Genomic DNA, 15665 nt, shown 5'->3' with positions numbered 1-15665 from the left:
GGTCTCCCCCTGCCAGTCACCCCGACTCCTACCTGGAGGCCACGTCCACCCTTCTGAGTTCAGGACCTCGTCCCAGCAGCCAGGGGGAGGGAGACGAGCGTAGTTAGGAATGCTCCGTCCGGAGCAAGCGCGGAGCCTGGGGTCTGGCCGGGGTAACGATGCCAGCCAGAGAAGCAGCTGCTGCTGCTGCTTAGCCGTTGTCAGCCCGAGTCCACCCGGTACAGGTGGGGCGGGAGCAGCCGCCGGAGGACTGCGGAGACGCCCCGCCCATCTACAGGGCCCTTGACCAATGAGAGCGTAGTCCAGCCCACTGGCCTCCCCCAAAAGTCGCTCAAATTGGGGTGGGCGAGGTTCTACATTCTGGCTCCTCCTATCCCCTCGCAGTCGCCTCTCCCTCCGGTCACACAGCCGGGAGGGAGGAGGTGCAAGTCAAGAACCAGCGACTGAAAGCGAAGGAGCGAGTTGGCCAAGCGTACAAACTAATATTTGAGTTCTGAATGTGGCTGGCACCGTGTGAAGGCTTGGAATATATGTGGCATGTTCAGGGGAGGGCCCAGCGACTTCTCAGGATAATCTGTGGGAAATCCAGAAGAGACAACCGGGGAGAGATTTCTGCCTAGTAGGCAACCAAAAGAGAGCAGGGAAATTGGGCAGTCCCCACATTCTGCGACTTTCCCAATATTCCTATCTTTCTGCCCTAAGTCCAACCTCTACCTCCTCCAGAGAAACGCACAGAAAATCTGGGACACTGACATTAGCCAGGACAGGAGACATCACCCAGGAAGTTCTGACAGCAAGTACCACCAGAAAACCAGTTAAAATTCAGTACGAAACAGAGGGCTGGGACTTGATTTCTCTCCTACTTTCCTTGCAAGGATCCAACACAAGTTCCTAACTCTGATTTCATTAGTGAATTATGGGCTACTACCAGCCAGGGCTGGAAGGATCCTAGACTCGATGAAGTCCAACCACCATTCCCCAGATTGATAAATAAAGAAAGAAACTAAGGAGAGGCGACTCACTCAAGGCTGCCTAGCAAATCCACGGCAAGGGGACAATCCCTGCACACTGGTTATTTTGTCCACGCCTAACAAATGAAAGTAGTGAAGTTGAGGTTCCTAGAAGGCAGAGACTATATCCATTTAACTTGCCTGCTAGGGTACCTAGTATAGAGAACAGCAAAAACGAATGCTTCCGAGGATAGCAATTTTCTCAACATTACCAGAGACAATGACCCAGCCAAATCTACCCTAGGTGCCCTTCTCTCCTGTCTGGCCTTTGGCCCAATGGGCCAAATTAGAATTCTTCCACCTCCTTTCCATGCTGGTCCTGATGAGAATAAAAGGAGCAGTGATAAACCTAAGCTACTTTCACGTTTTACCGCCCCACTCCTTTCCTGTCAGTGGTAGGGCTGCAGCTGGCATCCTCTGGCAATTTGTTCAAGGTGGCCCTGAAGGTCTTGATGTGGATGAGGCTGGCATACCAGGACTCACTCCTAGATACAAATCCAACCCAGAGTCAGAAACTCTTAAAATGGGGTGAGAAGGGAGATGACCTCCTTCCTGAGGCTTATATAGTTAAGCATCCCTAAGGTTCTGAGTTGGAGCCCAACTTATTCTACTTATAGATAATACTAGGACAAGAAACTGGAGGTCCTACGGTGATTCTGTCATTTATCCATGGGCAAGTACCATGTAGAGGTGATTCCATTTGCTCAGCGGCAACAAGCACAGTGCCTATGACAAAGTAAGTACTCAGCATGTTGAAAGATATTCAATAGACACCTATGAAGAAATCAGAATCAGAGCAATAATAAGCAAACTCAATTTACCTTTTAGTGGATACATTTAACTAATAAGATCGGTTCTGTTTTTTTTTTTTAAGGCAATCAAACCAGAAATATACACTTAACTAAGGGAAAACTACCAAAAAAAAAAAAAAAAAAAGACAAATGCAATCAATAGCTAGAATGATAACTTCATAGTGCCAGGCATAGAATAGGCTCTCAACAGACATTTGTTTTACAACTGAGGAAATGCAACAAACATGGAACATTACAATCCGAATATCTGCCATGCACGTTGTGAGATTTTGAAATGGCCCAAGTGATTTGGTTTCAGAGCTATATCTCTGAATCTTCTCCCTTATCCCAGGAGTTCCCAACAGGCAGAGAAGTCAGACTCTTCAGAAGGGCAAAGATAGCTTATCACCTTTAATCCCCTGCCAGTATCTGCCCCCACCCCTACCCAGACCCTGACCTAAGCCAGAGGCTTGCACAGAATGGATATCATTAATGGTGCCTGGAATGGATGAGGAAATGGTACCTGCTCACAAGCTCCTTTCTGGGTGGCAGCTTGAGTGGCTCTTGAGAAAGCTAAAATCTTAGTGTCCTCAGCTTCTCTTTGACCCATAAGCACCCAAGTTTCCCCGTGTGTCCTATTGTGCTGCTGCTGTTACCTTAGATGCCAGCTCAGTCACTGGGTAGGGAAATGTAGAATGCCTGGATGTGTGTGTGTCGGGGGAGCTCTGTTTATTACTGAGGCATGGGGCATCCCCTGTTCTGCCACCATCAAGGCCACCGTGACATAAAAGAAGCAATATGACGGGCTCTGGAGCCAGTAGGCCTGGGCACAAATCTCAACCGTGCCACATACCAGCTGTGACCTCAGGCAAATTCCTTTCCAATTCTCTGTGCCTCGGTTTCCTCATCTGTAAAATGTGGATGATAATCACAGTAATGACTTCACACGATTGTTGTACAGATCCACTGGGCAAAACAAACACAGAAAATGACGGTTGGCACATAATGAGTGCTCAATAAATGTTAGCATGGTGATAGAAACCCACAGAAATGGTGAAAAGAGCTCTGGATCAGAAACTAGGAGAGCTGGGGGCTAGTCCCAGTTCTATCACTTTCTGGTTATGTGACCCAAGGCGCAAGTCATTATACCATTCCAAACAAAGTTACTTCATCTATTAAATGCAGATGGTGCAAAATACCTACTGGACAATATTGAAATAATGGAGGTGAGAGTAAAGGGTGGTGGCAGGTAGTGGTGCAGAAGCTAAGCTACCTTTCAGGATGAATCAGCTTTTTTCTTCTAGGCTCTATGGCAGAGAGAAATTCCATATGTGGTTACCTTTATCATTATTCTAAGACCCTAGGGTCCCAATAAGGGCCTATCTGACATCCTATAACAGTCCCTGCACTCCTCTCTGCCTGGAAATGGGGTTTTTTGGAGCTGTTGCAGGTAGACTCATAGCCCCACTCTGAAGTGGCTGAAGTTAACATTAAGAGGAAACCCAACAGACCCTTCCACCCCTCTTCTCAATGAAGGTTAAATGAACAACAGCAAATCATTCCTGGGAACTCAGGTGGAAGGAAAAAGGGGACTGGGGGCGGTGAGGTGAAAATGAATTACACTCGAACCAGTCCTGACCATCACATGACCACAGGTGCCCTCACACCCTGCACTTTCTCACTCACACTCACTTTCCTGCATGCCTCATCTAGAGCCCACCAGTCAAGCCTGGGAAACTAAAGGCCTGCTCTCACCTGAATAGGGGCCTCCACTCAGACTCATGAATGGGGGCTATTGATCAGGTTCCCACAAGGTGGGATAGTCATGGTTCATAAAAAGATTCCCGAGTAGCCATGGCCAATGGCAGAAGGGTTTGCACTAAGAGGAGGAGCAGAAGGCGAGGCAGATGTGGGGGTATACGAGGGAGGGGGCTTGCAAAGGTGAGGGACACACAGGGCCCTCAGTGTTTGTGTATTGCCAGGGTGGGGTGAGGACAGAGAACTATGTTCTGCAGGCAGCACAAAGAAACCCTCACAGCCCATAGCCAAGAGGACCACCCTGGCTGTGCCTGCCTTGCACCCCAAAGCACCCGGAAAGGAGGAACACTGTGCTAGGCTCAGAGCCATGGGCTGGCAGGGAGGGGAGCTGGAGTACACGCCAAGCCAGGACCCACTTAACCTCTCTGGGAAATCCTTCCCTAATCCATGAAAGAGGGGGCACTCAATCCATGCTGCCTCCCTCCTGGAGCCGAAGCAATGCAACAGTTCATGACCACCTTCCAGGCATGGGATGGGGCAGCTGGAGGCAGGGAACCCAAGCCCACTCAGTCCCTGCCCAGGCCATCTTCTGCTCCCCCAGCCCCAAACAAATACCAAGCAAGGTGTCAGCCTGATGGAGAGCTGGCCCCTGGAATCCACACACAGGCCCGCTGCCCATGATTGTGTGATGGCGGTTGTCTCTATGAGACCCCATGCCACACACACATTGGCCTGACTTTACTAGCCTATGTCAAAACGGCCAGAGTTTTCTGCTGCAGGCTGATGGAACACCTCACCTCCATGTCACTCCCACAGGAGGTCTGCCCTGCCCCTGCTCAAGTGAATAGGTGGTTCATCCTCCAAGCAGCACTTACTGATCTTGGCGTAAAGCTGGGCCCGGACCCTCAGAGCAGGGTGTCCACCCCACCCCACCCCCATCCCTGCCCTTCCAAGGAAGGGCACACTAAGGTAAGGAGGGATGAGGAAAGGCAAACCCACTTCTACCATAAGCCCCTTGCCTTGCCGGCATCACCTCTACCATACACATACACAAGTGATGAGGTCAGAGGAACCCCCCCACAGGTACACCTCCACATCCATCACTCGCCCCCCACACACACACTCCACCCAATTTAGCTTCAGCCCTCTGGCTGGTCTCAGTTTCTTCTTCTGGAAAGTCAGGGGACAGGGCTCTGGTGTCTAGGATTGCCCCTTTCCAGAGCATTCTCTGCTTCTATGAGCTCCTCTGTGGGTTCCTATGGGAGGATGGCTCCCAGAAGCCCAACACCCATTGGCTTCTATGAAGGAAGGGGTGGGAGGGGTATAAGGGTTCTCTGAAGATGAGGGTAATAGCTAGGGGCCAGGCCAGAAAGAGCACAGGAGAAGGAAGGGGGAAGGCTGAGTGGAAAGGCAAGCAAAGGGAGGGAGTGGAGGCTAAGCCAGAACAGGAGGCTGGAGACTTGGTCTCTGCCCCCAGCTCTCCCTGGGGCTGTGGGCACCCACAGTCCCTAAATAGAGCTCAGGCTCCTGTCCCCTGATGGTGCTCTTCCCTGCATCCTTCCGGGGCTTCAGCTCCCAAGACAAAGCCTGGGAAGGTGAGGAGGAGAGAAGGGGCTCTTCCTCCCCCCACGGACTTCACTACCAGGACCGTGGCCTGACTGTACACTGCACCCATGTTGGGAGGAGGGGTGGCTTTTACTGGCCTGGCTCAACTCTGGGGTTATGGGTCTCTAGACCTCGGCAATCTCAATTCAAGCAAGTATCGGCCCTCTCTGGCAAATCTTCCATGCTGTGTCCTGTCCTTAAAGGACAGCCCTCAGATGCTCCAGGATGACATCAGAGGGCGTGGGTAAAGGGCCACTCTACAAAGCAGTCTGGGCTCCTCTTAGGCTTAAAACTCCTGTGCCCCCTCAGTGGGCTCTTCCCAAAACACCAACCCCCAAAAGCTCCCTGCATGCACACACACACATTCTCTCTCTCAATCTCATGAAGTAAAGCTCTGATCAGACTCTAAGCCAAGGCCAGGACTTTCCAACACAGATGGATCAACCCATCACGGGCTCACAGACCTCACCTGTGCCAACCACTGGCAGGGGGGTGGCATGGGGTGTGGGACAGACAGGCCCAACAGGACAGCCAAGAGCCTCTACCTTCCTGGAGCTCTCATGTCAGTAGGGGAGGCAACAGCTATCCCTGATAGAGAACCAAGCAGGTGGGCAACCAGGTCAGGTCTGGAGGGCAGGGAGGGAGGGGATAGCCAGGTTCCCAGGGTGGACAAGCCCTGTGTCTTTGGAGTAAGACTCTCAAGAAAGTGGTTCTTCATGCTTACCCTCACCTCCACCCAGGATCCTGCCTCAGGAGTCAGAACACTGCAACTCTGGAGTATCTATCCTGCTTCTGTTGCTTAGGAGCTGTGTGACCCAGCCAAGGGTCTTACCCTCTCTGGGCCTCATTTCTCCACCTGTACACTCTGAAGATAGGATCAGAGGATCTTCAAGGACCCTTTTAGTGTGCTCAAGTTCCATGACAAACCTATAGTGAGAAACCCAACCAGGTTTGCAATTTCCTATATCTATTTGAGCAAATGAAGGGAGAATTCCTAGAGAAAAGTAACAGACAGGGCCTGAAATTTTTTTCAAGGCTCAAATAAACATATACTTTTCAAATTTTAAAAAGACAAAGTGTCAGACAATCTGGAAGATTCCCTGGAGTGGAAACAGGCCTTGGGGATGAAACTTTTGGGCTATGGTATCTGCCTGAAAGGGGGCTGCCAGGATAGCTGAGCTGGGTGGTGCTACTAGAGGAGAAAGTGAGCAGGTAATGAGGCTTCAGAGGGGTAGGCGATGCAGGGTAGGTGATATGAATCCAAGGATTTGGAGACAAATAGAGGGATAGCAGGACAGACAGACAATGGACTGAAGAAGTAAATATATATATATATTCCAAGTGCCAGACATACAGTGGAAAAGGAAGAAACAGGAGTGGAAGTGCAGACGCCAGAGGCAGAGACAACGAAAGCCTGGGGGGTAAGGGATATACCATTTTTTATGCACCTTCTATGTGTTAGTAACCGAAGCGTTCTTTATGATCGGGAATAAAGGCAGAGGAAGAGAGAAGGCAGCGGTAACGTCAGGATAAGAGGATGGGACATCTGCCGGACAGAGCCAGAGCTAGCTAAGAATCGGAAGGAAGCAGGCGTGCGGGGTGGAAGGCCTGAAAAGGAAGGAGTGCCGACCAGGGGCAGCAGGATGGTGTTTTAGAAAACGAACAGAGTGCTAATGGATGAAAACGGGACTAAAACCAAAATTAAGGAAGCGAGAGGGACTGACAGCTTTGCCAAATCGGGGCGGGAAGGGAATCAGCCAAGTGCAGCCGAGCACTCATCTCTCTGCCGGCGTCTGCCCGGCTGTGTTCACCTGGTTTCCAGCGCGGCGGGTCCCCCCGGACACCCTTCACACCCCACAGCGTCCACATCGGGGACTTCGGGAGCGGCAAGGCGGGTCCCTGGCCCAGCACCTCCGCCATGCGTCCGTAAACCCAGATGTCGGAGCCGCCCGCCGCACCCAGGCGGCTCCTGAGCCCTCGAGCAAGCGAGCCAGAGAAGCCAGAGCGCTGGAGCCTCAGGTGGTTGCACCGGGACTGAACTGGAGTGCGAAGGAAGCCGAGAGGAAGGAACTGACGGAGCGACGGACGCTGGGGAGGTGGGGGACGTGATTGCCCCGCCCCCCTCAGCTAGGGACTAGAAAGTTCCACGCCACCACCTTTAAGCAGGACCTCCCCTTCTCTAACCAACACTGGTCTCCAGTCATCCAGCACTGCCGCCACCCTGCCTTCCTATTGCCACTCTGCCTCCCTTCCCAGGCTGGAGTCACGCTCTCTAGCCTTTTCCACCTTGACCCTCTACTTGAGCGGTATGGCAGCATTGATCCCCTCCTTCTTGTTTTCATCCCCCAGTGCAAGACTGTAGGTGTCTTCTTGGCTCCCCACTCCTGTCTGGTCAAAATCTCACCAGCCACATGACATGGTGGAAGACCTAAGCCAATGGAGAGGGGAACAATGCCGTGCGATCTTACTGGACTGACACACCTAATCCTCATCCCCCCCCCCATCACCACCTCACCTCAATCTCTGAGTTTCCTACCAGAGGAACAGAACCAGCTCTGTTCAACAAGGACACTTTGAAAGCTTGTAGTTCTGAGAATATCTTATGAGCAGGCCTTAGAGACTCCCTTATGTTACAGATAGGAAACTGAGGACCAAGAATTGAAATGGCTTGGCCAGTTAGGTAACACCTCTGACCCTCTCTTTCTCCATCGTCAAAAACAGAGATAATTATGTTTGTGTTTCAGGACTGTTGTGAAGATCTAGAGGGCTGAATGTGGCACTTGGCATATTGTAGGGTCTCCATAAAGTAAGATGGGCTTTTATTTTCAAAGAGATCAGCACCGGAGATCTATCGCACATAAAAAGCCTAGACCCAGGACTTTAAGTTACATAAACCATTTTCTCTTACCTGTACCCCTACCCACTGCAAGCAAACTTTCATTACCTGATTTAGGGATAGGGGAAGGGGTGAACTTATGTAGTTTTTTTTAAGACAGAGGGAAGATGGAAAGTTGCCAGCTTTCAAACCTGGTCATTTTCTGGCCACTTCTTGTGATGGCCAGTAACAGGGACAAGATTCTGGAGACTGGCTCTGCACTGATTGCCACAGAACCTGGGCAGTTTTGCCTCTCTGAGGCTCAATCTCCTCATCTTTAAAATGAGGACAATAAATCCCATGACACAGTGGGAATAATGAATGTACTTTGTCAATTACAGTGACTACACAGGTGAAGGTCACAGTTTCACAGCTCTACCCTCTCCATACTCTGTACCACGAATCTAGGGTTAAGCAACCCCATTCGTGAAGGATAGGCTAGGAGGGGTCACTGGAAAGGGTATGGATGTTATTCCTTCTTTTCAGTGCCTCTGGAAAGGATCCTTCTAGTTTATTCCAGAAAAGAAATTGGAATTTTGGACTTGATGTGTGCTTGTTTGCATGAGATTTGCATCCACTTTTCTTAGACTCAATGTCAGAGCTGAAAAGGAATTGGAGATCATCATGTTGATCTCCATGTCATTCATCCCTTTTCCCCAGGGCACATAGTAGGTGTTCATGAGATATTGATTGAATGAATGCATTTTTCATATGGGGTAGGGGACTTGCCCAAGGTCACCAAGTGAGTTCATTCCGGAACCAAGTCACATCTCCTGACTCTAGTTTACTTCTCTTTCCATTACATTATGGAATTCATTCCCCCTTCCCCAAAAGATCATAAACCAGTGGGGAGCCCATAGCTCTTCGACTAGCATTCTCTGGCCTATCAGAAGTTCTTATTCTGGACTAGCTCAGCCTGGAAAAACAGCCATTGAGATGACCCATCTCTGTGCCCAGCTTGGGCCTGCCAATTCCTTTACTTCTGAATTTCCAGCAGAACTTGTACTGCCCCTGATACAAGGGTAAGTTCCCCTCTGAGGGAAAGAAGGTCTAAATCAGCTTCCTCATTTCTCTTTTGCTCTCTGGTAGGACAAGAGTGTGGATACAGCCCCTTGATAGCACAGAAGGAAAGGTGGCTGCTGCCATTACCTACGTTGCTAAACATCTCCCTCCATGGCCAGTCCCTCCCCTGTTTCCTGAGTTCTACTGTTTCAGCCCCAACTAGAACAGTGGTATGAAAGGGCTCCAAAGATTAACTTGAATCACAGAAACTTGAAGCTAGAAAGAACATTAAGGGTCATTTATTCCAACCTTCTCCCCACTGCAGGAATGTCCCCTTTTAGCAAAATGGGCAGCAGGTCTTAACCTCTCAGAACCTCAATTTTCTACTATGTGAAAGGGATAGAATGACAGCAGTCTGAGTTCTTGTGGACGGAAATGTGAGAATGGATTTAATAAAAGCTAATTTTATTGAGCACTAACTATATGCACGGTATTGTTCAAGTGCTTTTCAGGTATTAACTCATTTAATTCTTACCACTGTCCTCTGAAGTAAGTACTATCATCATCATCATCATCACCTCCATTTTACAGATGGAGAAACTAAGGGACGTCAAAGGTAATGTAACTTGCTAAGTTCAGACGATTAATAAGTGGCAATGGCAGAATTTGAGCCCTGATCCCATTTCCATGCATAAAATGGTGATGGTCATCCTTACCCCAGAGAATGATTCATTGTGAGTGTTCATTGAACTCGCATGTACCTTTGCAACTGGAAATTTTGTACCTAATGTCCCTAAGGACTGAGGGGGAAGAATGTGAAGAAACACTGGGGAGCTGAGGATGCAACCTGAAATTTTAAGTCCAAGCACGGAATGTCTTTAAAATCCGTGCTTTTATCTTAAATGTCCATTTGAATTACCCAGTTAACTCCAGGATATATCCCTCTCTGTTTTCACATGAAAATGGATATTCTTCATCTCTAATTCTTTGAAGAACATTTACACTCCTTTTGGGGCTTCAGTGAACATGGGGTGTTCACATGGAGTGGCCTCCAGGCCACTGCCTTGAACTCCAAGAATCCTAAACACTAAGCATATAATAGGCCTATCATCAGTGAGAATAGCTAATATTTATGAAGTATTTATGTGAGTGGACCTTCTAAGCACTTTTAACCTATGATTTAATTATCACAACTGTATGAAGAGGTTGAATTATTTTCATTGCCCCCATTTTCAAATAGGAAAACTGCAGCCCAGAGAGGTTCTGTGACTTGACCAAGGTCACACAGTTTGTAAGTAACCACTGGGCTTTAAACCCAGACAATCTGACTGTTGGCCTTGGTTAGTAACCTCTAAACATACTGCCTCTCAGACTACACCAAAGCCTCTCTTACCAACTTACCTCCACCACTTCCCACCAGGATGATTGATTTGATTCTTGGCGGAACAGGAGTTATTCCAATTAGATCAGCTGCTCCTCCAGGACAGAGATGTGGTGTCTCTTCCCCACCCCAACCTCCCCTAGATTAATGCTAAGCTGAGGACTAGGCTGTGCACAGGTCTGCACTTCTCTGCATATTTGGCCACTGACTTCTTCCTGACTGGTGACAGACCTGTGGGGCTGGTGGACAGAGTGCTAGCATTTCACACAAGAGTCCTCTGCCACCCTCTGTGGCAAAGATTCAGCTCTGGAAATGGTTGCCTATGACTAACAAGGACCAGTCTACACTTCTTTAAGGCTGGCTTTCAAAGCCTTGCATAAATTTACCCAGCCAAATCAACTGGCATTACCAAAACACACCATGCTTGGTTAACTCTCCAAATGTGTGTTACATGTGCTTTTCTCTCTAACAAGGATGTTTATCCTTATTTCCTTTATTATTTCAGACATATGTGGTTCCCTCAATGGGCCTGGCGCTGTTCTAAGCACTTTACACATTTTTTCTCATAGGCTCCTCACAAAACCCTGAATTTACTATTATTATCCCATTTTATAGATGAGAAAGTTGAGGCACAAGGAGGATAAAAGATTTTCCCTATCTTCTGCACCTGACAAACTCCTAAATATCCTTTTAGCAACTCCTATAATCATCCCCTTTTGGGGTACTTCCACAGCTCAGTTACACCAGTTATCATTGTCTTGAGTTTAGCTATCTAAATGTCTTCCTGCCCAATTAGAGTTTGAAATCTCTGAGAGCAGGGACTGTATTTTATTAGTTATTTTGTATTTATTGCTCAAGAAGGGGGTTGTCGCAGATTGGCACTTGGGGAGTGAATAAATAGTGAGGAACTAATAAGTGAGTAAAAGAGAGGGTGGATGTGTTAAACCCCAGAAACAGCCTTGGCCAAACCAAATGGTGGCTGAAAGATTTGGAGTTTTCTTTGCCCAATATCTTTGGGGTGGAGGAAAGTAAAGATTAAACTCAGAGACCAAGCCTGAACTGTAACCACATGTAGTGAGATGGGGAGAAAATGCCCCACACTTACCCCCGGTGTGGCTGAACCAAACCTGGAATCCTGATCACAAAAGACATTGGGGCTGACAGGGCATCTATTATTAAGCCAGGATACCTCTGGGGTCTGTTCTGGAGAATTGATCTCACTGGCTTCTCTGTTTCCCCCTGCAAAGGCCTCAAAACTGCTTATGCAATTCAGAGGTTCATATGGAAAAAAGCTACAGGCTTCGATGTGACCCCAGGGAGTTGAAGTTTGTTACATTTGTTCTCTAGCATTCTGCTTCAGTGAACTCACTCTGTCCCTCCCTTGCTGGCCAAACACACTTTACGGATAAGCTGAGGGGAATTTGAACACGACTTCAGTCTCAAGGCCTGGCTCTGCCTTTCTGTGACCTTTGGCAAGTTGCTGAACCTCAATTTCTTCACCTTGAAAATGGAAATAAATTTTTTCTGCCCTGCAAACTTTTAGATAATGGATCTGGGAGAACTTTGGAAGCAGAAAATGGCCAGACACAGATACAACAGCAGTGGGAGCGCTGCTCCTTACAGTGTTCGGCAGCACTCCAAATAAAAGCATGAAGGTGAAGGATGAGTTTCAGTCCTTCTGTTTCTACCTTGCTGTGTATGAGTACGGACCAATCATTAGCCTTTTCTGGGCCTGCGTGAAACGAGAAAGCTATTTCCCCCACCCTTACAGCCAAGTCTTAGCAGGAACATATATATGAATAGATTTTATCAGCTTTCGAGAAGGAGCCCCTCAGAACTCCAACTCTCACAGCAGTCCTTGTGTTTAAAAACCAACTTTGAAACTCACTAGAGGTGACATGTCACTGCCCTTCTCTGGGCCTCAGTTTCTCACTTATTAAGTTGAGACAAAAAACATCTATGTCCCTAAACTGTTATGTGAATCAAATATGAAAGTGTTTATAAGAGGCATCTGTCAGTGGAAAACTCACCTCTTATCCTGTCACCCGGCCTCATTGCTTTCATACTATCTTTGGATCACAGAGAATCATGAATGGGCTATTCTCATAGCCACAGAGCGTAGACAAGCCCCCCAACCATCAGTAGCTGCTCAGTTCTCATGCTTACTAATTCTTTCTGTCTCTATCTGGTAGACTCAGTTCCAGGGCCCACCCACAGCCACTTCTACTTCTTACCCTTAGTACACATATATTAACTTGCAGAGAGACCCCCTTCTTCCCATCACCTGATAGGATACAGCACCAAAACACAGTAACACACCCCCTGCAGTCTGGCTCAGGGTGCTGTGGCTCTGTCCATTAGAACAGTTGGCCTTGCTGTGAACTAAAGAAGTTTTTGTGTCAGAGGAGTGGTTTGCACAATGGGTGTCAGTAATCTGCCTCCTGCATTGCTACCCTCTTGGCATCAGCAATTAGACCTGGTAAAGCATGTTAGGGAGCAAACCTTGTCACAGTCATCACTTGGTGTTTTCCCCTGGGATTCTAGGACAGTGCATGAGAGAGTACCACAGCAATCAGGGTTTCTACAGAAGCCCAGCCTGGAACTGGTGAAACCTCAGAGAGCATCTAGTCCACCTCTCATGGTACAGATGGGGATCCTGAGGCTTTATCAGGGAGAGGCAAACAACTCAGGCCTATGTACCTGAGCTTTGCTCCCCAGTATTTGTCCTTGTCTTGCTCTGCTCTGTGCATGCAGCCTTTAAGGGTTCTCATGGAGCCTGAGGGGCTCAAGAGATCAGATCAGAAGGGATTCCAGAGAGGTCCCAAAGTTCTCTGCTCGGAACTTCTGTACTTTCTCCACAGTGTGGTGTCCCCAGATAACCCATACCAAAGTCCTGGAAACAAAAGTTGGCAATGCACAAGTTCTTAGATAAACTGTATCTGCTGCAGTGCACCACAAATAGATATGGGCTCACGCACACATAAGTTATGAAAAGGGTGGGGCCCTAGGCCTTCCCCACTGTACTTCTTAATAGATTGGAAGCCAGATTGCTGTACCAGGACCCTGGAGAGGAAGGAGCCTTTTAAAAGTGCCAGTTTGGGCCAAAAGCTCAATGAAGAAGTCTGGATAAATTGATTTAGCCCCAGATCAGCTGCATCCCAAAGACAGGAAACCTAAAGGAAAGAGGACTACAATCCCTTGTCAAAACAGAGCCCCAAACCCTGTGCAGTGAGAGATCCCAAGCAGATAGGGCCTTGTATTGTCTTAAAGTCTGGGGTGACCGCAGCAGGATATGAATGTGCAACGGTGACACTTGGGGCCCAGGGACAGGGCCTTGGGATCAGCCACATCCCTTCCCTCCCACTCAAACTCTTTTCCAACTACTTCTCTGCTTGAACCTGCAATGTTCTGTGTTCTATTTTAACCAAGGAGACTTTTCTTTTGGCCAAGTTCTTGCCTTCCAGGCTTGGTGGTCCTACCTGTACCCCACTCTGCCTTTGATTGCTGTGTAACCTTGAACAAGTTACTCACCTTCTCAGGGTTACAACATCTTCAGCTGAGCTAGGTCAGTGGACTTTCCTGTTGCACCTCACACTGGCTGGGAAGGAGCCTCAAGGCCTACCATGAGGTTGTTGGGGAAGGAGAGAACAGGGGAAGGCTGAGCTGGGGTGGAAGTGGGGCTCCAGACCCTCCCCACCATCATTGCGCATTACTTTAGCCAGAGTCATGCTGCTTTTTATCTGTTTTATATATTGGGATTTCACATAGGATTCGGTTTGAGGAAAAAAATTATTTTGTAGCTAGGGAAAATTTAAACGCCAAGGGACCACTGGTTCAGCTAAGTCCTGAAACGTAGCCCAGACTCTCCGTAATATTGGATAGTTCCATCTCCCTACCCCATATTAATGGCAGACCCTTTCAATATGAAAAACTTAGAATGGTAATAGCCCAAACACCCTTAAAGAGAAGGATAGAAAGATCAAAGGTGATGGTGAAATTATACATAGAAGATAAGACTTAGCAAGTGAATATGAATGCTGAATCATTAAATTGATATCTCTTTTAATCTCCAGTATTTTAGAACAGCTAGAAGTAAAAACCTAAAATTGTGAATTTGTAACCCATACTAAACTGTGAAATATATTCTACAACTAATTGTGGTGCTGTGCTTTGAAATTTATAGCTTTTTAAATATATGCTATTTTTCACAAAAAAAGGAGAAAAGTCAATTGTGATGATAAAAAAAAATATTTAAGCCTTCTAGCTTTCTATATTCTGGAGCAGCTAGAAAGAAAAAAATCTGAAAGGATCATATGGTAACCCATGACAAACTCTGGCATCTGTCCTGTAACCACTTGTTGAAGAGTGCTTTGGAAACTATTGCTTTTTTATTTCGTTGCTTTGTATATATGGTATACTATACAATAAAAAAAAAAAGTTAAAAAAAAGTAAGGGAAAAAAATCAAGGCAGTGATGAATTTTAACGTAACATTATTAAAAGTTCATTATTATGTTTCACATATCAAATTGCAACTAACTTTTAAGAAACTATCATTTGAATTTTGGTTTACTTTCAAAGAATATCCACAATTATCTGAAAGGCCATTAAAATACCCCTTACTTTTACAACAATATATTTGCATGAACCTGGATTTTCTTCATATACTTCACCAAAACCAAACATCACAATAATTTAATGCAGAAGCACATCTGAGTATCTTGCTGTCTTCTATTAAACTGGATATTAAAGAGATTTGAAAAAATGTAAAAGAATGCTGCTCTTCTCACTGATTTTTCTTTTGGAAATGTAGTTATCTCATAAAAATGTGTTATGATGTTAATTTGTAATGGATTCATTATTGTAATTTTATTATTGTAATTTATTATTGCAAATGAATTAATAAATACATATTTTTAGAAAAGCCGAGGGACCAGATATATTCTTCTTGCATCCAGGCCTTGGTTACCTTCTGAACGATCACTACATGGTATAACATAAGTAGAACACTTAGAATAGTGCCAAGGACATAATAGCAATGATAACAATAACAGCTCCTATTTATTGAACAGTAACTACATGCTAGATACTGTTCAAAATGTTACACATTTGTTTCCCAGACCATGTAACCCCCCCCAAAAATGCTATACAAGGTCAACATGTTTGATTCTACCAAACCTTCTCAGGAAGGCACAACTATTATACCCATTTTACAGATAAGGACACTAAAGCACAGAGAAGTTAA

The 15665-nt window shown here is 46.8% G+C and overlaps 1 protein-coding gene across 3 annotated transcripts in view; it reads right to left on the bottom strand.

Moving 5' to 3' along the window:
- STARD8 (StAR related lipid transfer domain containing 8) overlaps positions 1 to 15665 on the bottom strand; it is an 82360-nt gene that overhangs the window by 43100 nt on the left and 23595 nt on the right. For 2 of the 3 annotated variants that reach the window (XM_077145691.1, XM_077145692.1), the window contains exon 1: positions 33 to 380. The exons of the other annotated variant lie outside the window; for it this stretch is intronic. The gene's annotated coding sequence lies outside the window, so the exon portion shown is untranslated. Of the gene's footprint in view, positions 1 to 32; positions 381 to 15665 lie in introns of those variants that run through there. 3 annotated transcript variants of the gene reach the window in all.

Source organism: Tamandua tetradactyla, chromosome X (genome assembly GCF_023851605.1).
Source record: "Tamandua tetradactyla isolate mTamTet1 chromosome X, mTamTet1.pri, whole genome shotgun sequence".
NCBI lineage: Eukaryota > Metazoa > Chordata > Mammalia > Pilosa > Myrmecophagidae > Tamandua > Tamandua tetradactyla.
Note: the sequence above shows the minus strand (reverse complement) of the source record. Positions and strands in the feature narration are given on the sequence as shown.